Raw genomic sequence first — 26,391 nt, 5'->3', positions numbered from 1 at the left:
TTCTCGGTGCACGGCCACACCCACTCGTTGACGGGCTACCACACGGCACAAAAGCCTAAGACAGCGTGCTGCTCACAGTACACGGCCACCAGCGTCACAGCCGGCACCTTTGTGTGCCTGGTTCCCTTTACACAGAACCCCCATGTTTCTTGTTACGCTGAATCCTGGGCATTTTATGTATTTCTTTAGGGGATGGTTAATATGATGGGATCTTTCTTCCCTCGTTATTTTCTAAAGGGTCAGTGCTCACAGGTAGGAGAGAGGGGCCTCTTTTGCCTTTGTACTACAGTATGTATTTCCTCAGAACAAGGATGCTTCCATAACCACAGTCCTGGCAGTGAGTTCAGGAAACGTCACAGTAACTGTGACGCTTTACCACATCCTCAGCCCAGATGCCACTTCTGCCAGTTGTCTGGCGGCCTCCTTCGTGGTTTCCCGCACCGTCCAGGCCGGGTCCGGGCTGGAGGCTGCGCTCAGGTGCCCATCTCCTCAGCCCTGCTCGTGTCCACAGGGGTTATTTTATCGGATGTCTTTCAGTTTAGGTTTGTCTAATTTGACAACATCCTGATCAGGTTCTGGTGAAGCATCTTTGGCTGAAGTACTAGGAAGGGGCCGTGTGTCCTTTGGGGGAGTGTCACCCAGGCACATGGGGCCTTATCGACGGGGTCATAGGGTCACTTGGTTTAGGTGTTGTCAGGCTCCTCCACCAAACAGTTAACTGTTTTTCTCCTTGTAATTAATAAGTAATTTTTGTGGTACTGGAATAAAATGTTAATTTCGTATTCAGGCACATTTACCATTTCTAGTAACAGTTTTTAAATTCACTTTTCAGATGTGTTTTCTAGGTCATAACCTTCATCTGCACATAATGATTATTTTGTCTCTTTCTTCCACTATTTCATATCTCGTTCACTTTTGTTGTCTTGTTCAGTTGGCTATAGCCTCCAAGTGTTGCTAAATAAATATACCATGATGATGGGCTCCTTTCTCATTTCTGACAAGGAGAGCTTACAAGCTGGTTCAGAGCAAATGGAGCTTTGCTGCCGAGATCCACTTTCTTCTTTTCCCCAGATTTCATTAGGTGTTTTTTTTGAAATATAGTTGATTTACAATGTTCTGTTAGTTTCAGGTGTACAGCAAAGTGATTCAGCTTTATGTGTATATACGTATATATACACGCACACATACGTACATACATATACGCACATGTATATATATACATATATATATTCTTCTTCAGATTCTTTCCCATTATGGGTTATTACAGGATACCAAATGCAGTTCCCTGTGCTGTACAATAGGACCTTGAAATCCGCTTTCTCAAGGCAGCCTTCCCGACGCTTCTCTGAGTGAGGTCCCACGGGCAGCGCCGCCCAGCGCCCCAGGGTAGCACCGTCTCGTTGTTACTGAAGGGTTTGTAGTTAATGATCATCTGGTACAGTCTGAGCGTCAGGGGAGCAGGACTGCGTTTCTGGTTCGTTACTGTAAACCCAGTACCTACCAGTGTGTTTGCCACATAGTTGGCAGTTCATAAATTCTTGGCAAAATTAATAAACAAACAGTAGAGAACTAAGCCGGCCAAAGAAAGTGGCTGAAGCTTACATAGTAGCTTAGCTTTTAAAAGACCTTCCAGCTGGGTGCCCTTGAACAGGTGACCCGACTCAAGCTCCCGTTTCGCCATCTGTAAGATGGGCACGCTACCCACTTCCTGGGCCCTGAGAACTGGGAGCAGCGTGTTCACAGTCCTAGCTGCAGTGCCTGGCGCCAGATACACCCGGCGCAAGCCCGCAAGCCCCCATCGTTGTCATCGTCCCTGCTGTCACTGTGACCAAGTAGGAGAGGGACTGTGTGTGCTTGGTGAGGCGTCTGGCGTCAGCAGTGAGATCTGGCTTGTTGCTCAGGAAGCCATTGCCGTGCCTCAGGCTGGTCATGCTGGGGTGGACCGGCCCTGTGCTCTCCCACCAGGGCGCCGGTCGCCAGTGGGGCTCTGTAGAGGGCGGCCTTCGCGCGTGGGCTGTGGGTCGGGCTCGGTTCCACCAGGATGTCTCCCGGCTGCTAAGGTTGTATGATCAGAGTGAATTAGGCGGGTGTGTATTCTTGTGTGTCTCTGAGCTGCTCGTCCGGAGGATGGGATCTCAGAGCACAGGGGATTTTACCTTGAATCGGCTTGAGTAGCCTCTGCAGGGTGCGGGGACTGGCTTACACTTGGGCAGGACACCGAGAGGCAAGCAGGGCCGGGGCCTTGATCTCAAGCCAGCCTCGGATTCGCTGTTTGTCACCGCGGTGTTTTGTCCCCCACCAGCTGGGATGCAGGGCATCTGGCAAAGGAAAAGCTGGGACTTGGAGATGGATGCCCAGAACCGATGAAACACCTCATACGTACTGCAAGGCATTTAAAAAATACAGAGAAGTGTAGAGGATAATGTAACGTGTCCTCGTTCACGTCCTGTCATATTTTTTTTAAATAAGAAAAACGACAGGTTACAGTTGACGTTGGGGTCCTCTGAGTTCCCGAGACCCGTGGGAGTTTGATTCTAGGCCTTTCTCGTACCTTCCACACCCAGAGACGTCTGCGAGTGATGCTTTTAGTTGTGTGTGTGGAGGGGGGGGTGATTTACACACGTTGTGTCATACAGTCTACTTCGTTATAATGTGTGTGCTTTCCACGGCTCCAGAAAGACTGCTTCGTGGGTGAGACTGTCAGACACATAACTGTCTGTGTCTTCGCAGCCCCACCGTCTGACCACAGCCCTTCCCGGCCCTGTGGCCTCCTTCCCGGCATTCCTTCCCCTGTTCTCGTCGCTCTAGCCGCTCAGCCCCCATGCGCTTGCGCACTCCCAGGCCTCAGACAGAGCATCCCTGCCCACCCTTTGACCCGTTGGCTCCGGCTCCTGTCCCATCCCGGGGGCCCCGGGCTCACCCGCAGCCGCCTCCCCTGAGCTCCTGGCCGGATCTGGGGGCCCCTGGGCGTCTCCGTGCTGGACCTGGACGGAACCCCTGCCCACACCCCAGTGGCCTTTAGGTTCCTGAGGTCTCTGGTTTCCTTTCCTCGGGAGCGCTCCTGTGTGCAAGGCACTGCGGGGATGGGTGTGCAGGGCGAGCAGGACACTCTGCCTCCCCGCTCCCGGGAAGCAGGAGGGCGACACTGTGGCCACGGAGAGCGAGTGACAGTGAGACTTCGGGGGATGCGGGCGCAGTGAGGAAGGAAGGCCCTGCAGGGGGCGGGGGAGACCGTGGGTGGCAGGCCTTCCTGGGAAGTGATGTCTTAACTGAGGTCTGAGTTACGAGCTGGTGACGGGAAGAGCCGGGGCAGAGGCTCGGGGGCCGGGGTGGGGGGTGCTGTGATGGGGAAGCCAGGGATGGAGCGGACAGCCTCGGGGTCCCCCTGCAGGTTCAGAGGAGAGACGTGATGTGGGCACCGCCATGGCCACCCAGTGGGACGGACCGTGGGGGCCACGCTCTGGCACGGGGACCAGGGTGCTGGCTGCGGCCGTGGCAAAGGCTCATAACCCTGAAGGCCATTCGGGACGTGGCCCGCGGGCTGAGTGACGGGCTGCCTCTGAGGGTGGGGGAGGGTGGGGGAGGATGGCCCCCGGAGCCCCCAGGGGCAGCCGGCGGCCTCCAGCTCAGGTCCTCAGCCTACACAGGTTCGTCCCGCGTCGCCTGACCTTGTCGTGGGGTGGCAAGGAAGTGTACACACAATGTACAGAGCCCAGGAGACGGGTGGATTTTATTCACCTGAGCGTCAGTGCCAGAACATTGTTAGGAAGGGTGGTTTTATTCTGTGTGACAAATCTAAAAGCACCAGTAATAAACCACATGATGTAGGGAAGCCCCGGCCCGGGGACTGGCGCTCCGTGACCTTCAGAGTGGCACCTGCTCTGCGGGAAGTCCCTCCAGGACTCTGGGCGTGTGTCCAGCTCATCTTTCGCGATGCAGCGCCTGGAGAATAGTCCATGAAAACGAGGGAAACTACCTGACGCGTGATTCCACTTGCAGAAGGAAGTTTGTGAGAGCCACGTAAGATTAAGGTTACGGAGGCTGAAGACCCTGCTAGTCGCGGATACAGAAAGCCAGACATCGTAGAGAAATTGTGTGTGTTTTTTGTTTGTTTTGAGAGTAGCTATCTGAATATTTGGAAAATCGGCTACTACTCACTTAATAAAATAACCTGGGAAGGAAGTACTCAGACAGTGGACGGTGCGGCTTCAGATCCTGCCCTTGGAGCCTTTTTGACGGCAGCAGTGCTGAAAGCATCTCGCTCACAGGATTACGAGTAATCGTTCTCCCTGTTTCTGAGCCCGCGGGCTGAGATCCAGCCCACCGTGGGCTCGTCCAGATGTCACCAAAAAGGCTGGGGCAGTGGCTGGAACCTTTGGTCGTCCCTCAGTCCGGGTTCTAGGTGCCCTTCCTTCTACGTGCCAGGCTGAGGTGCATTGCTCCCGGGCCGCTCGTGGGAGGCGTGCGTGTGCACCGTGGCCCAGCCGCGGCCCCGGCAGCACGGGGGGCCCCGTCCCCCTCTGGCCAGCTCCTCGCCGACTCCCCAGCTCCACGGAGACCTGGGCTCTGCCCATCGTTTCCGAGTGAAACCCGGAGGATTTGTCTCTAGCTGCTGAGCGCCTTCTGTGTGCCGGGGTCTGTCCTCAGCCCCGGTCACCATCTACGAGGGACGGGCACAGGGCTGGCCGCGTCCACCCGCAGGGGCACTTCTTCCCGGGCCCCGAGATGGCGTCTCTCTCCAGCCCGCTGTCGCACTGGGTCCCAGGAGCCCCTGGCCTGGTGCGGCGTCCTGGGGTGGGCGGGAAGGGCCGTGAGGATGGACTGTGAGACAGAACAGCTTCTCCCTCCTGTTTTTTGTTTTTTGTTTTTTGTTTTGCAGTACTCGGGCCTCTCCCTGTTGTGGCCTCTCCCGTTGCGGAGCACAGGCTCCCGACGCGCAGGCTCAGCGGCCATGGCTCACGGGCCCAGCCACTCTGCGGCACGTGGGATCTTCCCGGACCGGGGCACAAACCCGTGTCCCCTGCATCGGCAGGCGGACTCTCAACCGCTGTGCCACCGGGGAAGGCCCTCCCTCCTGTTTTATATGTTGTGCTAACTTGTAAGACTTTCCCTGATGTCATTTTGATCTATGAGCTTGTATCCGTGGGGCGCATTTCATTTTTGTAAAGCAGATTGTTTTTGTTTTGTTTCTTAAATGCCCGTGAGATTTGCAGTGGCATCAAATTGACCATCTTCACCATTTCTAAGTGTAAGTTCAGGGGCATCCAGTGCATTCACATTGTCGTGCAGCCATCACCACCGTCCACCTGCAGAGTTTCTCATCTCCCCAAGCTGCCGCTCGGTCCCCTCTGACCACCCGCACCCCAGCCCGCTCCCCCAGCCCCTGGCACCCGCCCTCTGCGGGCCCGACCCCTCTCGCGTCCCTGTGCGCCCTTCGCTTTCACGCTGCTGTCGGTCCGGGCAGATACAGCCGTTTAACCTAAGCGTTTCTCACACACCCATCGCTGCTCAGTGGCCCCAGCACCCCGTGCCTTCCCTGCCATGCCCTGCCTGGAGCGCGTCCACCTTCTTCCGTGGGGTCACCCAGTGTCACTGCCTCGGGGCCGGGTTGGGGCACTCACTGTCTGCACGCCTTGTTTCCCCAGGTGTTCCTGTGGTTTATAATTGTTTATTTCCCATGTGATGTATTTGTGTGTCCTCCCCTCCCCACTTCCTGCCCCATTAATCTAGAAGGCCCTGAGGGTGAGGCCGTGTGTGGAAGTGTTTCTGCGGCGGTTCCTAAGGGTTTGTCTGGGCCTTTTCCCTGCTGAACATGTGGCCGCCCCGGAAGTGCCCTGCCCTCCCCCCCCACCCCCGTCCGCGCCCCGTCCCCGCCCCGTCCGCGCCCCGTCTCCGCCCCGTCCCCGTCCCGGGCTGGTGTCTCCCATGCTCTCAGCTCCTGCATCGCTCATTGTTTATCATCTGCGAGTATGGGACCCCGATGAGACGTTCAGCCCGTATTTGGGGATAATTAATTCTTCAAGTTTCTTCTGATACACCTCTAGCCTGTAAGGGATTGAACCATAATCCTGACATTTGGGGAGTTGATGCCTGTGGTCGTATTTACCTTTCCTGAGCAGTTCTACCAGTTTCTTTATTTAACTCCTGTGGTCTTCATCTTTTCAGACTTCACCTTTTATAATTTTCAGAATTGTAATTTCAATTTGTTCACTGTCATTTAAGCAGCCAAGGAAGTTTGACGTGTCTTTAACATGATAACTAAAAACAGGGGGGGAGGGGTAAAGATTTTAAAGTCAGTCACTTTTTAAAGGAACAGACGAGGGTCTCTTTGGAGAACTCTTCTGTCCACAATGACTTCTCTCCAGAGGATTCCGTATTAGTGACGTGGTAGTTAACAGAAAGTTAAAAATCTTGAGTTCTCAAGCTTTTTGGAGAGCTTACTTTATCAGCCTGCATCCTCTAATTTTCTTAAAAGTCAAAATTGTTCGGTGTTATTTCTTTCCGGAGGATCCAGTCTTTAAAAGAAATCAAAAAAAAAAAAGAAAAGTGCACTTTAGCTTTGATGTTACATATCTATGCAACCTTTATTTTTTCAAACTTTTTGGTGTCACAGACACGCTTACAAAAAATTTGGAAAATACAGAAATGTGGGAAGGAGAAAAGCCGTGTATACCTGCTCTTCACGGAGGTGGCCGCTATGGCATTCAGCATGTTTTCCTCATGCCTGTTTCCTTTTAAAAAACCGGAGCAGGCACTGTGCTGAAAACTGCATATTTGCAATCACTGCTGCTGGGGGATCGAAATTCAATTAGCCAGGGGCTTTAAAGCACCTTTTTTATGTTAATGTCTGTGTGGCTGAGTAGGTTAGGATCCTGGACCGCCCTGAGTTGGGAGCCCCAGCAGGGTCTCGAATGCAGACGGGCGGTGTGGCCTGGCTGGCAGAGGCCACTGGACACTGACAGCTATGGCCAGGCCGAGTCAGGGCAGGACCTGGCTTCTGTGCTTCCCTCCGCACCCAGCTCCATCATCGTGGGCCCCAATTTCTACCAACTGGATCAGATAATGCTCATGGTAACCAAAACCAATATGTGATTTCTAATTTTTTCTGGATTGTCTTCAGCGTGGAGAAATGTGGAAGATAAAAGATGCATCTTGTTAGGGACCTATCACGGGGTGGCGTGTTTGGAAGCGTGAGGGATTATTTCCTTTGCTGTAAGTGCCCTTGAGTCCTGTTCGACCCCGAGGTCAGGCCTGGGTACCACACGCCATACATCCTCTCCTTCCATACGTGGCTCCCTCACGAGGGGCCCACAGAGACGTCCCGCTGTTCTGAACACTTTTTGCAGGGTCTACAAGAATTTTATTGAAACTGAACAAGTAACACAAGAGCTTGTTACTTCTCTGGTTTATACCTTAACTGAACTCCATTGCATTTTCTTTGTAAAAATGAAAATTAAAACCTAAGGGTTTCCTGCCTTCGTCCCTGTGGAGAAGAGATGCTGCCTTGGTCCCCGCGCAGATCCCAGGGCGGTGATACTGGGCGGAGCGTCAGCCTCCAGCCTCGGGGAGAGAAGACTGTGTGCCTGGTTCTCCATCCAGTGCCCTGGCCCTGTGGAGGCGGGTGCTGCTCAGACACTAAGCGCCACTGGAGATCCAGGCCGGGGGCTGGCTGTGTCGCGAGGGTGGGTGTGTACCCCTGAAAAGCGTCTGGCTCAGTTTTGATTTCAGAGAAAACCATTCTGACGAATAGGCCATCAGGGATAAATTGGTGGGTTTGAGGGTGCAGTTTACAGAACAATTAAACCAGTTTGGTTTATCCCCACGCTGCTGAAACCAGGCTTCTCCCTGCACAGTTATCCGGTGTTACTAATCTGTTTTATGACCCACTTTCCCCAAATGGATCGTTTCTTCTCCACGGTGCTCAAATACGTGCAGAGTTGTGGGGATCTGCCGTAGCGAGCCGGTGGTTTTCAGAGCCCCCATGGAGGGCCGGCTGTTTGCTGGCGGGGGGGGGGTCCCTCCGCCTCCCCGTCTTCTGCTCCACGTGTGTGGAAGCATGTTGTCCATCAGCACCGTTTCCAGGTCTCCTGCCAGTTCTGAGTTGAGTGGAGGGAGAGCCGGGCCCCACCGCTTGGACGGATGCTGGGGATTAGCTGGGGGATGTGGCGGCCTTTTCTCCCGGCCCCCGGGATGTGAGGAATGTGCTCTGGGGAGGGCCTGAGTCCTGAGCCAGATACAGGCCTTTTCACATTCGGCCTGTGCTGATAGCTGCTCGCTGGGCTTTGTTGTGTGCTTTCTCCAGGGCAAACCCGGGGGTCTCTAAACAAGCCCCACTGCTTCGTAAACGCAGCTGGTTACCAGAGAGGACCCCGTCTCCCTGAGGAGACCTGGGCTCGCTTCCTGGCTCTCGGATCCAGCTTCTGTTGTATCAGTGGCCTGCGGTCAGTCGGAGAGGGTCGCAGACAAACACCACTCCCTTGGGAAAGGTTGAAGGGGTTAAAGACTAACTTGACCTTAAATGATGGAAAGTAATTTTCTTGGTTTGGTGTGGAACACCCTGTGACACAACGAGAACCGAGGTAATGAAAGTATAGCAAATTGGTGTAATAAAAACACGGACGTTTGCTCCAAGTGGTGTACACTTCAACTTGCATGCGATCTGGGAAGGAATTTTCTCCCGGATATTTGGTGAAGCCCTGGCTGCTGGGGGTGGCCCCCGGCCCCTGGGTTCCCCGCTCTTGGGGAGTTTGGGGCGGGGGTGAGGGTGGCAGTGAAGCGCTGCTCCTGGCTGGTGACATGTGGACTCCGGGTGAGCGCTGGGTGTCACCTGGAGCCTCGTCTGCACTGTCGGGCCCCCGTGCAGCCCCCGGCCAGCCTCCCTCCACCTCCGCCCCGCAGGGGGTTGCTGGCTCAGGGGGCCCTTTGCCGGGCCCGTCGTCCTCTTTATTCTCTTGCGCAGCATCCACCGCCTTGCTGCTGTGTCACGGGCCTCCTCGCCCAGGTCGCAGGCCCCATCTCCTCGGAGAGTCCATCACTTTCATTCTCGGGGCCCGTGCGGGGTCAGCACTTGTTTGTCAACAAGCGCTCGGTACCTGCGTTGGTGAGTGAAAGGCTGAGCGGACGCCCGGTGGACCAGACGGCCCTGCCCGGGCCTGGGGACCCGGCCACCGGGCAGGCCCCACCCGCGTCCTCCCCACCTGGAATACTTCTTGCTTTTGTGACAGCACGTGTGGCCTGCGAGGCAAGACGGGGCAAAGTTTCAGAATTGAACTCTGGTTAATTTTGCCACCATAGAGTTCAAGTTGCCCGTTAGGCCGTTGGCCCGCGTGCTTGAGCAGTGAGATTCCTCAGTACGATGACAGCCCCTTGCCCGTGGGTGGGGACAGGGGACAGCAGGGGCGAGGGCCAGTGCTCCGGTCAGTGCTGCTCTGAAGCCCAGTGGCAGCACGGAAATGGCTTTTTAAAATAAATTTCGTGGTGGTAGGTTGATTCAGCAGGCGTTTTTTATGGTTTTATTGTCAACTTTGTTTCACAAAATCCAGTTTCTTTGCTTCATCCTCTGAGGAGTTAGGAGGTCAGAGCTTGCACAGGAGCTGCCCTTTGCCCTCTGGATGACTTGGTGACTTTGGAGGAGTGACCTGTACGTCTTAGCCATGGTATCCTGTCTGCAGAGCAGTGCAGATGCCGGCTTCCCTCTGAGATCACGGCCGCCTCAGTGAAGGTTCTGTTTAAAGGAAGTTTCCTTCCAGGACCCACACGTTGGCTTCAGGGATAGCGCATCCATCCGGGTTTTAATCAGCATTTGGATTAGGGGCGGAGTGCTGGGAATCTGCGTCGACGACCCGTCTGATGCTTGTAATGAAAAAACATCGCCGTGGCCCTCGTTTCTGGCACCGCAGGCTGTCTGGTCCTGGCCATGGAGGGGGGCAGCACGCGGGGGCCAGGCTGGCTGCCCGGCGGCGAGAGGGGCCTGATCTGTCTGCGCGGCCGAGGCTGCTTTTAATAGAAACTGAACTCAGAGCCTCTTCTCTCCCCCACGTGGAGTTACACGTCTCAAGTTTCTCCGCCTTCATTGATTGTCTTCCATCTGTCATTGTAGTTACTTATTGCTGTCCCGTTCTCACTTCTCCCGTTCTGTGTCGTTCCTCCTTGGAGGTGTGTGTGTGTGTGTGCATCAGTGGATGTGTGTTGTTCCTCCTTGGAGGTGGGGGGGTGTGTGTGCATCAGTGGATGTGACCGATGGGCGCTGGTTGGCCACCGCCCTTGCCCTTGGGGTGTATGGAGAGCAGGTCGTGATTCCTGGACCTCAGGGAGTTTCAGAGCTCAGAAGGGCCCTGGAGAACACAGAGCAGAGGCACCAAGACCCTGACCCATGAGTCGGTTACAGGTGGCAAAGCTGGGACTGGACCCCGCATCTCCTGACCCTTAGTCGCCATTGCTTTTTCTACTAAAACAGCTTGTTTCTTTGGGATGTTATGCCTAAGACAGTTTAATCTAGTTCAGTGTAAGAATCACTGTGCTGGCATTTGTCCTGCAGGTGCCACCAGAAACACGAGGGCAGTGAGTAAAGCAGAGGTGAAGGCTGCTTGTGGTCTGTATTGTGAGGTATCAGGGAGGCGAGGGTGTCGTAACAAATGTACCAGCGGCTCAAACACAGAGGAAGTAAGTCGCCAGCCCCTTCCAGGTGGTACAGGGAGGAGAGCGCCTTCCCAGGGGGCCGGCACAGGAGCGGGCACACTGCCTTCCTCGAGCCTTGGCCCAGAGATGGTTTGTATCCTCTGCTGACATTTTCTTGGTGAGAACGCGTGTCAGGGATGCACAGAACCACACGGGGTGCTGAGAAATGTTTAACTCTGTGCCCTGAGCAGCTAGCGGTTACTGTAGCGTGAGAGAGTGCTGTGGATGTTGCAGGGGCGGGGCCTTGAGTAAAGGAGGATGGGGTGCCCCCCGTGGACCTCAGACAGCTTGGCACGTGGGAGGGTGGAAACGTATGCTCAATCCCAAGGCCGGTGGGGGACCCTTGGAGGTTTCATAGTAAGCAAGCGATGCGATTAGCCCGTGTTTCAGGAACCCAAGTCAGCACCAGCCTGCAGATGGGAGTGCAGTGAGGTGGGCACTTTGTGAGGAAAGACCTAAACATCAAACCCGTAGGAGAGCCGTGAGGGCGACGGTCACTGCGTGTATTTCCTGGCCCTTGGCTCGAGCCCTGTGCGCGTCACACGTGCTGTCTCACGGTTATCGCCGTGGCCCCACGAGGTCGGTGTGGTGTGTGTTCCCACGCTTGACGGAGGAGGGGCCTGGTTTAGAGAGAGGAAGGACCTTCCCGAGGCCACACAGCTCTGGATCACCAGGAAGCAAACCTTCAGGTGTGCAGATGAGGAGTGCTGTGGCCCCAGAGAACAGGGGCCGGGCATCAGGGCTCAGGGCTGGAGACTCGAGCTGGGCCTTAATGAGCTGATTTTGGTTAAGGTGGACTCAGGGTGTGTGTGTGTGGGGCAGGGACCCAGGTGACAGGGAATCAAGATGTGCTTTTGGAGGGAGGTCAAGGTGGGCGGGACTAGAGCCGGAGGGCTGGTGCACAGAGGCGGGACAGTGGCAATGGGGGGGGCTCTGGATTTCTTTCCCAGTGAGGCCGAAGCCAGGCACGTGGTTCTTAGATATTTGAGGTGGGTTGTTTGTGCTTATTTGTTACTCGCCCTCATGCGTGAGACAGGCCAGGAGAGTGGGGACGAGGTCCGAGCCGGCGTTTGGCATCTCGTGTGTGGTCCTGTGGGCTGCGGTGCCCACTCGGGTCACTCCAGCATTTGGTGCCTGCTCATAAGTGTGGTTACTTTATTTATTTGTTTATTTATTTATTTTTGGCTGCGTTGGGTCTTTGTCGCTGCACGTGGGCTTTCTCTAGTTGCGGTGAGCGGGGTCTACTCTTCATTGTTGTGTGCGGGCTTCTCATTGCAGTGGCTTCTCTTGTTGCGGAGCACGGGCTCTAGGTGCGCAGGCTTCAGTAGTTGTGGCACGTGGGCTCAGTAGTTGTGGCGCACGGGCTTAGTTGCTCCGTGGCATGTGGGATCTTCCCGGACCAGGGCTCGAACCCGTGTCCCCTGCGTTGGCAGGCGGATTCTTAACCACTGCGCCACCAGGGAAGTCCCAAGTGCGGTTACTTTAGACAGAAACGTGCAGGGTGCTGTGAGTTGTGTCTGCTTTGTGTGTAGTTTTGAGCGCGCTGGTTTTGAATAATACAGACTGAGGACTGCGCCGCCCTCTGGAGAGTGGGGCTGGCCTTCGCTAGGGCTTCCCAGCACCACTCGCCCTGTGTGTACAGAGCAGCATTGCCCACGGCAGACGGGACAAGTTAAGGTCAGTCTGGTCATTTACCATCAAGGGATAAGCATTTCTGAGACACAGTGAAACCCAATTTGTTCTGCCTTTCATACGTCCTTGGGAAAGAATACTGGTAGTTGACAATCAGACTACCACTGTGTGAATTCTGGATTTATTCTTGTAATCTTGAAAATGGTCCTGTCTGCACTGGATTTACATGTGCCAGCTCCCTGGCTTCTCATTTACAGCTGGGGTTTTCTGTCCTCTGACCTTGTAACCTGCTCCTCTCCTGGACGGGGACAGATACTTAGTTCTGTTCATGCTTCTGAGTGCGTTCGAATCCATTTATGATTAAACACTGTTCAAACATTCAGGGTGAGATTTATTGACGCAGAGTAGGGCTGATGAGGGTGGGGGGCGGGGGGTGTGCATCATTTCTCTCTTTTATTTTCAGTTGACAAGAGATGGCATTTATTTTTAAATTGTGCTCATAGCTCTGTGACTTCTGCAGAACTACAAACAAGATTTCATTTTTAAATTATGGTAAAAAAAACAGACAATGGTCAGTATTCTGAGGGGCAGGCCAACTCCCTGGCCCCCTTTGGCTGATAAACTTCACATCCAGATTCATAATCCGATGCCCAGGTAATTTATCCAAGTAAATTTGTGACTTAAAACAAAAATTTGGGGGGCTTCCCTGGTGGTGCAGTGGTTAAGAATCTACCTGCCAATGCAGGGGACATGGATTCGATCCCTGGTCCGGGAAGATCCCACATGCTGTGGAGCAACTAAGCCCGTGAGCCAGAACTACTGAGCCAGCTCTCTAGAGCCTGAGAGCCACAACTACTGAGCCTGCGCTCTAGAGCCCGTGAGCCACAGCTACTGAAGCCCACGCACCTAGAGCCCATGCTCCGCAGCAAGAGAAGCCACCGCAATGAGAAGCATGTGCACCGCAACGAAGCGTAGCCCCCGCTCGCCGCAACTAGAGGAAGCCCGCGCGCAGCAACGAAGACCCAACGCAGCCGAAAATAAATAAAAAAAAAAAAAGCTTATTAAAAAATTCTTTTCCTACCCAATTAATTTGATAGTTGCTTACATTTTTAAATAGTCAACAGAGAAAGTTCATAACTGTTCATAACCTTTAACTGTGTAAACTTTAAATAGTGGGAAATGTTTTATATAATTAGTTCAGCATGGTTGAGTGAGAGGCCTTGAGCTGGCCCGGGGTCGGGGCTCCCGGAAAAGCCGAGGCAGGAGAAGAATCAGGAGACGCGAAGCCCACGCAGCTGCTCATCCTAGGAAAGCCCTCGAGAGGTCGACTTCCTAAACAGAAGGGTGCTGGGAGCCCTGTCCTCTGATGTCTCAAGCGTCTCCGAGAGGATGTTTTTGAGTGACTCCTGGACCTCATCACGGGGACGGGACGGGGTGGGGGGCGGTGGGGAGTCGTCTCTGCAGATTCATGGTGTCCTCTACCCTCTTGCTCTTCTCACGTTCTGTTCTAATAAAAGTCGGGGTGCTGTTTGTTTTGTCTCGTCTCTAAGGCACATCTTAAGTTCTGATGTAAGTACTTTTTGAGGAGGTGATTCACGGCCGCAGCTCAGAGCTGCAGTTGTGCGGTCAGCGGGCTTCCTCATCTTCTCACCGCGGCCTCCGTCCCACAGACCCGCCCAGGTGTCTCACCCGGGAGGGGCTCCGTTTCCCCGGAGACAGCCGTGGGGAGCGTGTGTTCTCACCTGCCCTGCGGGAAGTGTGTGTGCCGCGGGGGCGCGCGCGGAAGTGCCCGGGGAAGCATAGGCGGAAGTGCAGCTGGAAGCGGGCGCACGCGGAAGCAGAACACAGTCAGAAGCGCGGCTCGCAGCGATAATCAGGCTTCCCCCGGGCAGGGAGGGGAGCTTCTCTGGTCAGCTGAGTCTGCTGGCGGAAAACCCTCGGAGGGAGCTTAGCTGGGATTGTGCTGTATGTCTGGGTGTTTCATCTCAAGGAGGGGTCACGACTGACAGCTTCCGTCTGCTGGCAAAGTGTGTCTCGGGGCGAAGCCATTAGTGTCAGGCCCACGTGTGCCGCGGGCCCGGCTCCAGGGACGTCTGTGTGCCCTGCCGGCCCCGCTCTGCCTGCGCACTGGCCGGGACGCGGGCCTCCTCCGGCCGGGGGCACAGGCTACGAAGCCTGACCTACGAGAAGCCGTCTGTTTATCAGCTTTTGCCTTGAGCAGAGCCCAGTTCAGAATGAATGAACAGGATGATGTGAGTATTCTGGTTTGTGAAACAGGAAGCTGCCAGTTCTTTGTTTCTCGCTGTAACTGACCGATGGGATCCAGGTCTTGCCAAGTGGCTGAGCAGGGCATGTTATCAAGTTGGGAGCCTGGGGCGGCTCACAGATTCCACCAGCAAGAGCGCCCACATCCACAGCCAGTTCCTTGAAGACGAGAAATGTAGGGAAAACAAGATGAGCGAAAGCAGTGCCCCCAGCGGCTGGTCCAGGGTGGGACTGCCAGACTTCAGCCTGGACCCCACCGTCTGGAAGCTGTAATTAAAGGGCCAGAAATGAGGGCCGCAGCATAGCGTGTCTCTGCAGAGCTCCTGGGCCGCCGTGGTCCGTGTGCTATAGCAGGCTTCCCACATCCCAGTGGGCTGGGCGGCACTGGGCATGTGCTCGGTCAGAACGCACAGCCCAGTCTGTCTAGTTCCCGGGGGGAGGGAGAGGAAGGGAGCCCGCCGCGTCCTTGGACGGGGCGCTCCAAGGGCCGGCCGGCTGGACCCACAGGCTTCCATCAGGCGTGTGTGCGCCTTCCGCAGCCCGTGAGCGAGAGCGTGGGCATCTCCATCTCAGGTTCGCCGCTGGCTGAGAAAGGTGAGGAGGAAGGACACCTACGGGGTTTAATTTTATGTATCATTTGAAGCTGATTGCTTGACTTTTCTTTTTTTTAAGTAAAAGTTAAAGCCCATAATTGGTTTACGTCTGATTTTCTTAGTGAAGCCCCTCTACAGCCAGAGGGGAGGTTTGCAGCGCATGGGACCCGCGTGCTGTGACCAGGCACCCTGGCCCAGAGGCGAGGCCCTGTGCCCACCCCTGACCCCTGCTGCCAGCTGGGCCTGGGCGGCCCCTTCCTGTCTCCTGGAATGCAGTTCCTCATCTATAAAAGCAAGTGCTTGAGCCACATGGCTAAGTACTGTTGATTCTAAAACGTGATTGTGCCAATGCATTTGTAGTTATGGGATGTTAGTCCACGTTCCCTTGTAGAATAATTAAAATTCCTACAGGATATGAAGAACGCAGCCCTTGAGTTGATAATGTGCTTTGTTCATTAGATGTGTCAGGTGTTGTTTTGTTTTTTTCTGTCGCAAACGCAGTGGATTATTAAGCATCTTTACGTTCACCTTCTCTTCATGGGTGTCTGCAGACGCTGTTTTATGTGAGTGAACCAGCTGTAAGGTTTTTTATTCCTTCTACATGATGACTTCGTTTTGACATAAAGGGGAGCGAATGCCCTCCGCACGTGTTACAGTCCAGGGTGGAGTGTCGGTTGCTGCCCGTGTGAGACCCCGTGGTTACATGGCTTTCCACAGTGGGCTCCAGCTCCACAGGTGCACTTGTTACTTGGATAGGTTCACAGGAAGTTCTAAGCACGTTCCAAGAGGTCCCCTGTATTCCTCACCCGCTTCCCCCTACTACTTACAGCTTACGTGGCTGTAGGACAGTATCAAAGCCAGGGAGCTGACGTTGGTACAAGGTGTGTGTCGTTCTTTGTCATGTTCCCGCACACGTAGGTCTGTGTGATCACCGCCTCCCCCGAGACACATGGCTCTCACCCCACCACCCAGTTCTCCCTTGCACTCGTCACACCTAACCGCCCCCCGCCCCGAAACCCCTGGCAGCCACGAATCTGTTCTCTGTCGCTGTGACTTTGTCATTTTGAGATGTGACATAAATGGGAGTTTGGCTCGTCCAGGCTCGGCATCATGCCTTCCATCCAGGCTGTGTAGGGCAGTAGTTCGTTCCTTCTTATTGCTGAGTCATCAGCATCGCACCCCGTGGGGTTCCACCTGTGTTTCCTGAGGGACACAGTGGCTGATCCCAGTGTTTGGCTCCTACAGATAAAGCTGCTTTGAACAGTCACGGGCAGGTTTAGAGTAGACGTAATCTTCCTTTCTCTGGGAGAAATGCCCAGGAGTGCAGTTGATCAGTTGCATCATCAGGGTATGTTTAGCTTAAGAAGCTGCTGACTCATCTCCCACAGGGGCTGTGCCGTTTTCCGTTCCCAGCACCAGGGCAGGGGAGACTCGGCTTCTCAGCCTCCTCGCCGGCATCTGGTGGTGTGGCTGCTTTCTGTTTTATTTATTTATTTATTTTTAAAAAGACTTTTTTTTTTTGCTGCGGTACGCGGGCCTCTCACTGCTGTGGCCTCTCCCGTTGCGGAGCACAGGCTCCGGACGCGCAGGCTCAGCAGCCATGGCTCACGGGCCCAGCCACTCCGTGGCATGTGGGATCTTCCCGGACCGGGGCATGAACCCGTGTCCCCTGCATCGGCAGGCGGACTCCCAACCACTGCGCCACCAGGGAAGCCCCTGCTTTCTATTTTAGCTCCTCTTCTAGGTGCGTCGCCATCACTTTGCACTTCCAGTTGGCTGGCGGTGCTGCACGCCTATCCGTGTGCTTATTTGCCATCTGGGCGTCCTCTGCAGTGAAGTGTCCCTTCGTACCTTTTGTCCACTTTCTAACTGAATTGTTTGTTTTTTACTGTTGGGTTTTGAGAGTTCCTTACACATTCTGGATGGTCCTTTGTGCGATGTGTGGTTTGACATTCCTTCTCCCAGCCGGAAGCTTGTCATCATCCTCTGATGGGCTCTTTGTACAGCAAGAGTTTTTACTGTTGACAAAGTCCAGTTTGATTTTTTTTTCTTCTTCTTTTATAGATCATGCTTTTGGTGTCGTGCCTTCATCAAGCCCTAGGTGCCTTTTTTTTTAATTTTTGAATTGTTTTCCTCCCATAGACAATATATCATTTCTCTCTGGCTGCCTTTAAGACATTTTCTTTGTCTTCAGTTTTCAAAAGGTTGGTGTGGATTTCTTTGAGTTTATCCTGTTTGGGGTTCAGTCATCGTCATGAATCCGTAAGTTTACTTTATTGCCAAATTTGGGGAATTTTCAGCTATTTTTTTTTTTTTACCCCACCTAGTTTCTGTTCTCCTTCTGGGACTTGGATAACATGAAGGTTAGACCTTTTGTTGTAGTCCCAGGGGCACCTGAGACTCCAGTCATTTATTTCAGTCTCTTTTCTCTTTGTGTTTCGGGTTGGGTAATTTTTATTGTTGTAGCTTTGAGTTCACTGATTACTTTCTCTGTTCTTTTCCTTCTGTTTCAGCCTAGTCACTGACTATTTGTTTCAGTTATTATATTTTTTTTGAGTTCTAAAATTCCCTTTGGTTCTTCCTTATATCTGTTCTTTACTGAGATTTTCTATTTCTTATAATTGCTCATTGGAGTTTTTATAATGGCTGCTCTAAAGTCCTGGAAAGATAATTCTGACACCGGTGTCATCCTGTGTTGGTGTCTGTTGACGCCTTTTCTCATTTTGTTTGAGATTTTCCTCATAATTGAAATCTGCACATTTGGGGTATAATCTTTGAAGACTTTGGATCTTATTTAAATCCAGTATTTTATTAGCACTCCTCTGACATGGCTCTGGGAGAAGGGGGGACACCCCCTGTTATTTCCACGTGGCTACCACTGATGCTGAGGGCGAGTGCAGGTGCACCCGTGCTGCTCCCACCCTTGCTGCTTGCTCTCTGCACTGGCCTGTGTGTCCCCGAGTCCTCAGTGGGAATGACGTGTCTCCTAGCCCCTCCGTGGGCACAGCCTGTGTCCCCTGTCCTTGGTGTGGATGGCATGTGTTCTCTGGTCCTCAGTGGGGGTGGTGTGAGCCCCCTGTCCTGGGTGGGGACATACTGTGTCCCCACCCAGGATGGGGAGGATGTGTGTCCCTGCCCTCCAGGGGGGATGGTGCGATTGGCAGGGGCCGGTCTCCATCGTGGGTCGGTGGCTGAGCCAGGCCTCGCAAATCGCCAGCCTCACTCGCCGTGGTGCCATCTCATCCTGCCACCCATTTCAGTGCCCTTCCTCCCGGCCAACAGGATTAGACAAACCTACAGTAAACGGTTATAAGCTGTGTGACCTGTCTTCCCATTCAGGTAGGTCTTTTTTTGTCCTTAAATTAAGTTTTATAGTTTTTCTCCATAAAGGTGTTGCATATCTGAGACTTCTGTTTTATTCTGTTGTCATCATTGTTGCTTTCAGAGTTTTCCACTTAATTAACAGCATTCTGCTGTGAAACTCCGGGTGCTGTTATTGCTGCCTTGAAGTAGGTCTCTGTCGAAATCTAGCTGTGCTTTATTATGAAGCTGCCCCAGATTAACACGGGGTCCTCGGCTCTTTGGAGGCCTTGCATTGTGTGTGCTGTTGAAGTGGATGGAAAATCCCACCAGAATTTCCCAGGAGGCCCTTGCGGCTTCATGGCCTCTGAGGAGGGTGTAACCCCCTCCAGCCTCCTTGGTGAGACGGTGGCTGGGAAGATCCCACATGCTGCGGAGCAGCTGAGCCCGTGCGCCACAACTACTGAGCCTCCGAGCCACAACTACTGAAGCCCACATGCCTAGAGCCCGTGCTCCACAACAAGAGAAGCCACCACAATGAGAAGCCCGTGCACCGCAACAAAGAGCAGCCCCCGCTCACCATAACTAGAGGAGGCCTGCGCGCAGCAACGAAGACCCAACGCAGCCATAAATCAATAAATAAATCACATAAAGAATTTTCCTAAACTTTGAGAGTGAGATTAATGCCAGCCCCTGACCTGCGAGTCTCCACAGCGGGTGGCTCAGAGGCAGTTTTCCTGTCTCTCCGTCTTGCCTCTCCTGGCATATGACAGCCAGCAGGAGGCCTGGGCCCTGTCCTGGGAGGGAGCTGCCTGAGCGCCCTGAGGGAGGACGGAGGCGACCTCTCTGAGCGAGGCCGCTAGTGCCAGGAGGCCTGGTGAGGAGGCACGGGAGGGAGCAGGGTGGCATCAGAGAGGCTGGCGGGGCCCAAAGTCTGCCTTGTTTCCCAAGAACTGTGGGCGGTTCCTGAGCTGAGCAAGGACCCGGTTTGTTGTGGGGTTTCGCCCAGTCTGTCCTGCTGGCCTGGTGGCGGGAGGGGTGGGAAGCGGCAGAAAGCCCTTGGGGCTGACCTGTCACCCGGGAGCAGAGTCCCCGGGGTGCAGGAGGTGACGTCAGAACTTGCATTTGGTTATTGTTAATCTTCTCCGCTTATAGTGTGTGTGTCATGTGGCATCAAGTGTATGTTAGCAGACGGCATCATGAACGTAGTTCATAAAGAAGTAAGCAAGTGTGCGTAATCAGGTGGTGGTGCCAGGACATTGTCCTGAGGGGCGATGCGGGTGGAAAAGCTTAGTGATGAGAAGTCCTGACCCACAGGTGGGCTCACGTGCTCCAGGCCAGCATCTGATGAATGTATGGGTTTTTGCATGGAATTTAATATTATTTTAATTTTTAATTGTAAAAAAGCCTCTGAATATTTAAATCTTGCCTGAGTTGGCCCTTAGAAAAAAGAAAAATACTTGCTTCCCACCAGTAGACTACCACAGAGTCCTTGCAGGATGACTCTCCTCCTTGGCTGGTGCATCCACGGCAAACCTAGAATCAGGTCTCTGTGTTGCGTGGTCTGTTTCTTCTTCCTTTGAACAGTGACCCACGTTCAACGTCATGAAAGTAATTGACTTTTAAAGGTGTGAGTGGGCTTCCCTGGTGGCGCAGTGGTTGAGAGTCCGCCTGCCGATGCAGGGGACACGGGTTCGTACCCCGGTCCGGGAGGATCCCACATGCCGCGGAGCGGCTGGGCCCGTGAGCCATGGCCGCTGAGCCTGCGCGTCCGGAGCCTGTGCTCTGCAACAGGAGAGGCCACAACGGTGAGAGGCCCGCGTACCGCAAAAAAAAAAAAGGTGTGAGTACCTCAGCTCACCTTGGACTTTGCGGAAGAGATGGATTGGATGCTCCCCTAGATTTCCGTTGAAGGAGCACAGGAAAACTGGGGAACAACTGAAAAATAAGGAGGATGATGAGAGCTGTCCGTTCAGTTTTCATTTCAGAATTAGACTTCTTAAACAGCAACGCAGCCCTTTCTCCTGCGGGAGCTGGGACCTGCGCAGACCCTTCCCAGGGGAACTGAGCTTAGCTGTGAGTGGCGTGGCTGCCCTGCCGCCTGCGCCCTGGTCCTGGCTGACAGGGACCTCGTGGGAGAGGTGACCTGGGTTAGGCCCTGGGCCTGGGGCTTGGTCGTGTCGGGGGTGTGTGTGTCCAAGTGAACATTTGATGTCGCCTCCATTGCTGCCCGAAGACAAACCCCACGAGGTGGGGCTGCGGTCTGTGTCCTCTCTCCTTCCCAATGTCCCTGCTGCAGGGACTGTCCAAGGTGTGTGGTTCTAGAAACCCTCAGAAGCTGTGCCCGGGTTCTCACTGTAGCCTCTGACGTTTGTTGGCAGTACTTCCTTAGTGAAGGGAGTGCTCTGTGAGTAGGTTTTCCCTGAAATCTTAGCCAGAGGACGTCTGGAGCCCCCAGTGGTGACCGTGCTGAGAGCAGGGCCACGGTGCTGGCCGTGGGCAGACTCAGTGTCGTGTGGGCAGCTGACGGCCTGGGGTTCGCTCATTACAGCACAGGAGGTTTTCAGGGGCCTCCCTCAAAGACCTGATTTACAAGGAAATTATGGAAACTTGCCTGGCAAACTTCACTCACCAGCCTTCCCCTGGCGGCCCCGTGATCGGCTCCCCTGTGAAGCCTGGGTTCCTTTGGGTGTGGGAGCTGCCCTGGGGGAACACCCCCAACTCCCCGGCAGGGAGGCCCTTGGACCCCCGCCCCGTTCTCCCCTTGCTGGGGCCCATTGGGGAGGACGGGGGGAGCTGTGTGTTGACATCAGCAGGGCTGCCCTGGGAACGAGGGCGAGGGCGGTGCACTTCCATCCCACTCGGCCTCGGCCTCGGCAGGCGGCAAGGTTTTCTCCACCTCTGTCGACTGTGATACCTCCCTGGGCGCTTCGACAGCTTTCACGGTTTCAGTTCTTAAGGGAAATGGGCTGGACGCCTCGTGCGGTGCTTGGGGGTGGGGGGCAGGGGAGCCGCCCGCCCTCCCCAGCCTCTGTGCAGGGCCGCTCCGTCCGGTTTCCGAGGGTGCCTGTCGGATTTCCCAAATTCGGAATGGGAGCCGAGCCGGGCCGGAAGCAGTCACACGCGGCTCCTGTCGTGTTCCGACAAATGGAACTTTTGTCTCTTCTTTTTCCTTAACAGCAAAGGCTGTTTGCTCTCTTTGGAGGTGGAGCCGAGGTTTGTGTTTGGGGTCCCCTCTCGAGCTTTGCTGTATCTCCGAGGCTGGTATCAAAAGGAAGGTCTTGGTTTGGGTGGTAATGCCTGGGTAGGAGGCTCGTGGGTTTGCCTGGAACGGTCCACTCAGGAAGGACGTGCTCCCTCCCGACCCTCACGGTGGGCGGTGGCAGTGGTGGCGACCACACCTTTCTGGCAGCGCCTCCTGGGCTCTGCCTTCAGCTTCTGAAGCGCTTCCTTGGCCAAGTTTAACAGAATTGAACTTGGGCCTTGCCAGGACCCAGAAAACCAACGTGCAGAGCAGAGTTCTGCTGTCCTCTTGTTTCTCCCCACCCCCACCCCCCAGTGCAACAGCCGCCCTGTCCTGGAGGCTCTTCTTCCTGCCCCTCAGGTTTATAGGTGCTGTAATAGCACAGAGCCCTGACCGTAATGTCCTTAAAAGACACGTATGTAAATATATCTCAAGTGTCCAGAGAGATGGAATATTCCGGTTAGTCGATATACTTAACCTGCTCAGTGCATGGTTTCCTGGCACATGTAATAAATAATAGCCAGTGCTACTTTTTAATTAGTATTATCATTCCATTGGGTTGTATTATGTTACATTATTGCATTTCATGTTGCTTAAGGTTTAGGCAGTAGACTCTCGGTTTTGCAGATTGGGTAACTGGAAGTGTTAACGTCCCAGCGGCTCACAGCCCCTGACCAGTCTCAGGTTCCTAGTGTCACATCCGCATCCTCTCCCAGGAGGGGGCGGCCCCTGACCTGAGGAAGCACGGTACTGCTGCTCTCTGGGTGGAATTTTTAAGTGTAAATGTGGTTATTACTTATTTCGTGCTAGTCCTTGTTGCGTCACACCTGGCTCTTTCCTGGGTCTTCATGTTCGTGTTTAGACACCCTGTCCTCGGGAGGGAGAAGCTATGTGTAATGTGGAGATAATCTTGGCATCTGACTTCAGATCAGGTTAGTGTCCGAATGGGCCAGTGTTGATCACTGCACAGACCACTGTAGTACCCACCCCCCCACATCCATCTTCCGTGGCACTTGACCTTGTGGCCGGCTGGGCTCTGCACGTGGAGTGTCTGCAGCCCGCAGGCGGTGGTCGGGCTGCCAGCAGACGCTCCCATTTTCACACAAGTCTCTCTCCGTAAAAACTGTGGACGTGGATTTGAGCGGTGAAATCAGTGGCCCCTGCCCTCCATGTGAGATAAAGGGATGCCAGCTGTTCTCTGATTCTCTGGCTGAGTGATTCTGCTGAACACAGAGAAGGCATGTTGTCAATGTCCTTGCAAGGTTAACCCAGGGTCAGAAAAGTCTGATCGTTTCCCTGTGGTCTGGCCGCTGGGTTTCAGCCGACACCCTCCGGGGTGCCTCACCCATGTGGAAGGAGTCGCTCTCCTGCCTCACACCCGCCTTTACCTCCCGATAGACTCTTAAGTTACACGGAGACAGGGAGCGTGGTGAGCTCCTGGCCGTGTGCACCAGCATGTGTGTACGCAGCGCGGAGGTGACAGGCAGCAGCAGAGGTGACACTTCCCTCTGGGAGCCCGTGGTCTGGGAAGCCCAGCGGGGATAAGCAGGGGCCCTTGAGGCGGGCTCCGTACAGGGGGTGGCCTTTGGGGACAGAATCTTGAAGAATGTGAGTCTGCTGGTACGAGGCCAGGCCCTGTGCTTGGTGGCAGCCCGTCGCCCGCGAGCTCTGCTGTCGCCGTGTCCATCCCAGCGGTGGTGCTGTGTCTGAAGCTCCATCCCTGGAGAGCCCGGCCTTGTGGTCCACACTTGAGCCACCCAGTGCAGGATGTGCCTCTGCAGTGCCCGTTCAGTTGGCAGTGAACCTTAGGAAGCCAGGACGTTTGAAGTGGAATTCTGATCTTTTAGTTCCTCCATTCACCCAACTGGATAACCTTTGGTGTTTTTCAGGCAAATCTGGAAGGTATTTGCTTTGTCAGATATATTGGACTTTCTGCTTCATTTGATCTTCCAAACTGTAAAGCTTGGGAGCTCGACTTACACAGTCATTTTTTGTTTGCTTGTCTTAAACCTGATGCTTCCCCACTGAGGGATAAGAGTGTCCCTGGGCAGATGGTTTGGGTTCCCCCCCAGGGCGCCTGACCCTGTGCGGCTCTGCTGGGACCCTCTGTGTCTGAGGTCCAGGCTGCGGGTGGCCTTGGTTCGAGGAGGAGGGACGGGGGCCTCTCAGTACACCAGCACTCGTCAGTTTTTTTGGAGTAGGATGACTTGAGGCTTTGCTGTTGTGTCTGGGACTCTGCGGAGCTGCTGCCTGGTCAGCACGGTCATCGCCCCGCCCTCCCGGGGCCTGGGCTCTTCGCTTCATTCCCTCTTCCTGGCTGGAGCTTGTGTTTGGATCACGTGCTCACCCCTCGCCGGTCTGCACAGCTTCCCAGCACAGCAGTGAACTGTGGCCTCTGCAGCCTCCAGCCTCCTCTGCTCGGTTCTGTTTTTGGGTTTTGTTTTTTAAAGATGTTCTAGCAAAATGTATTACGTTTTTAATAGAAATAGATATTTTAGGTTAAAAACACTTAAGATGATCAGAATCCTTTGATTTGGGGACTGTATATGTAAAAGGTTTTTCAAAACCATTTTCTGAACTGTCTTACTGTTCTTTGGAGTTCTTACAAAACTCAGAGCCTCTGGTGTGCCAGTTGCAGACCTTCTGTAAATGAGGGTTGCTTGTTGTCTGGGGCCCGCCCGGAAAAGCCGCCTGCTGGCCTAGAACACGGCGGCGGGGGAGGGCGGGGCCACTGGCTGTCAGCTGGCCCCCAAGCCTGACCATTTTTCCACTACTAGGTTGTGGTTATTTTCAAAATTTGAACATACTGGTCATCAAATGTGTAACAGCTTTTTCCCCCTATTCTTGAGTCTTTCACTTCTTAAAGGACACGGTTACAACATTTAAAAAACATTTTGAAAGACTCGAGGTCTTTCAAATACCACTCCTACCCCGGGGATGTTTGCAAGAATGACCGAAGCCAGTGTCATCGGCTGCTTGCTGTGCCCGCCTCGCCTGCCCCAGGGCTCCTGCTGCACCAGGCCTGCCTGTCTGTCTCTGGTTTACCAGGGAGGGGCCTGAGATTCAGCCACTCGCCCCAGGTCCCCCACAGCGTCCCAGCGGCCCATTCTCAAACCAGATCTGTCTGATTTCAAATCCCAGGCCTTTAGCCACAGTGCTGGACCGTTTAGTCTCTGCTGTTTTCACTTGGCATTGTGTCATCAGCATTTTTAATGTTCCTCCATGGGCCCATTTTAGTGAGTGCCTATTACCTGCTAGGTACTGTGTGAGCTTCTAACTACTTTGCTTATTTCATTTGATACTCACACGAGACCCCTACACAGTACACACCATAAATACCCCAGTTTTCCTGATGAGGAGAACAGATCAGATGCATTAAGAGATTTGCCCAGAGACAAACAGTCCTGGAAGGCGTCCTTTCAAATGGCTGCATGATACTCCTCCGTGAATGTGCACTGTGGTTCATTCAGCTGTTCCTCATAGGGAGCTCTTTAGCTGTTTAGAATTAGAACAGAGGTTTGGTTTTTGTAACGAAGGTCCGGATAGCAAGGGAGGTGGATTTCTTTTGCGTATAACAGTCCTGGTGTAATCTGATACGGCAGCTCCAGGCTCTTCTGTTCCGTTGCTCTGTTACCCAGTGTCCGTTTTATGGCCCAGCGTGGCTGCTCCAGCTCCTGCCATTGCACCCACATCCTGGCCATAGGAAGGGAAGAAGTGAAGAAGACGCTGTCTTCCTCTTAAGGGCACGAACCATCGCATCCCGCTAACCAGCACAGTCTCATGGTTGCACAAGAGGCAGAGAGGCGTTGTCCGTAGTCGGGCGGCCGTGCGTCCAGCTGAAACGAGTTCAGTGTCGAAGCAGAAGAGGGTACACGTCCAGGGGACTAGGCATCGCTATCATAGTCTGCCCTTTCGGCCCCCCACGTGTTTGTGACCCTTATTCTGACGTAAAAACCACTCATCCCATTGTCAAGGGAGGCGGCCCAAGTCCCACCTGGTGACCGCATCGCGGACGTCCAGGGTCTCTGTTACCTGTGCGCCCCCGCATCGGGGTGCCCCGAGTGGTGGATCTGTGAAGCGCTGTGCCGAGGGGAAGCAGAGGAAGGCGGTCCCAGCTCCCGTCTGGAAAAGGGAGGAGCGGGACGCACACTCATGGTCACAGTCACTCTGCTCTCAAAGGCACTCCCCAAAGGGGCAGGTTCCGGGGGGCCTGCCCGGCTGCCCCCATGTCTGCACGTGGAGGGTTCTGTGTCCGCCGGCCTCCTCCTCCTCCGAGGTGCTCCAGAGACGACACTGCTGTGCTTCCTGGCGGCGCCCCGGGCCGGGCAGCTGGGGGAGGGACGGTCGCGCCTCCTCGCAGGCCCGGTCGGGGCTGTTCCGAGCACGTTGTCTCTGTCACATCTGCAGGTCAGGTGCACAGCAAGGGTCTCTGGGGGGGGGCCCCTCTTGAAAACCCTGCTCTGGTCTTTGCTGCCGTTGGGCTGGGGCCTCTCTACCTGTCTCACCCGAGTCGTGGCTCCTTTGAGGCCACGGAGGCTGCACGCTCGGTGGCACCGTTTCCTGCCCCGGCCGCTGGTCCCTGTGGTCCCCCTGGTCCACCTGCCGCTTGTGGCATCCTGGGCACACAGGCTCCGCTCTCCGGTACCTCGGGGGACCGCTGGACCCGGCACGGGGAAGGTG

At 54.5% G+C, this 26,391-nt stretch overlaps 1 protein-coding gene across 1 annotated transcript in view; it reads left to right on the top strand.

The window, feature by feature from the left end:
* The window catches only part of FOXK1 (forkhead box K1), a 69,278-nt gene that overhangs the window by 15,653 nt on the left and 27,234 nt on the right, over positions 1–26,391 (top strand). The window lies entirely within an intron of this gene.

The sequence above is a fragment of the Mesoplodon bidens genome (genome assembly GCF_964165515.1).
Source record: "Mesoplodon bidens genome assembly, chromosome: 15".
Taxonomy (NCBI): Eukaryota; Metazoa; Chordata; class Mammalia; order Artiodactyla; family Ziphiidae; genus Mesoplodon; species Mesoplodon bidens.
Note: the sequence above shows the minus strand (reverse complement) of the source record. Positions and strands in the feature narration are given on the sequence as shown.